Source organism: Teleopsis dalmanni, chromosome 2, assembly GCF_002237135.1.
Source record: "Teleopsis dalmanni isolate 2A chromosome 2, ASM223713v2, whole genome shotgun sequence".
In the NCBI taxonomy this organism is placed as follows: domain Eukaryota; kingdom Metazoa; phylum Arthropoda; class Insecta; order Diptera; family Diopsidae; genus Teleopsis; species Teleopsis dalmanni.
The window spans coordinates 121,088,194-121,089,445 of NC_051847.1; positions in this window are offsets into that span (position 1 = coordinate 121,088,194).

Genomic DNA, 1,252 nt, shown 5'->3' on the forward strand with positions numbered 1-1,252 from the left:
GCCATAGATATTATATGGATATCTTGCTTTAAAGCTATAATTATGATTTATTATATTTGAATAAAATTATAGAATATTCTATTTTTACGCAATGAAAGCAGGGAAGTAAAATGAAACATTAGTTATTTTTTATTTATTATAATCAAGCCGTAGGGTCTAAATGAGTTAATCAACTAGGGCGATGGATACATTAACTAATCTATTCTTTATTTATTAAGTCATTATTTTTTTAAAACTTATACAAAATATGTTTTGAATTAAAAAATTTGTTTGTTTTTTGTTATATTTCAGTAATACATTATACTCGTATGTCGATAAGAATTTATTCATGTCGTATTAGATAATCCAAATGATCTGCAAATTTTCGAAAATTCTATGAATTTTCTGACTTGCATTAAAATTTTTGTGCCGAATAGATTCTGTACTACTGTCACATAGACTTTAGGCTTCTTATAGCGAAAAGAAAACTAAAAGGGTTCGAACAGTAATGAAGAAACAACAACAAAAATTTGTTTAATTTATTGAAGTTGGGCTGACCATCAACGCTATTTTGGCAATTTGCAATTGGCAGTACTCGAAACAGTGTTGTATGTTCTCCCAAATTTCAATCAATTTTTTGTTGTTGTTTCTTTATTACTTTTCGAACCATTCTCGATTTAAAGTTATTTTTGTACTCTTCCAATATAGTCGGCTTCGATGACTGTTCCAATATCATTTAAAATTTTAAAAACGAGTTAAATTTCTAGTTCGAAGACAGAGCATGAGTTTGAGTTTAACATATTCTCACGTTCTATATATTTTGTAGTTATACTTACAAGTGGTTGCGGACTTGGAAGCTACAGACCAGTTGTTATTAATTTAAAATATCTACCATTAACGTCTTCTTATGGTTGTATTATAATTTTTTTCGTCAATTAAGTTGGACTATCGTCTTTCTATCAATGGGATCTGCTTTGTTAGATCGACCTTAACTGCATAATAATAGATTTATTATTTTTTTCTTCTCGCTAAGTTCATCTATTGGGCAATTAATTACATTTTATTTTTAATTTATGCATTTTAGTAGATATTGTTTTGTCCAAGCCGTTTTCTTGGTTTGGTAACAATTGTAGCATTTCTGCAGAAGAGTATACTATCTTCGCACACTTGACACACAAGTATGGAGTTAATAGTTCTGCGTCCGAAACCCGATAATGGGTTATGCCAAAATAAGTAACTAAGTATTGTAATTGAATAAAGAATCTTAATTATT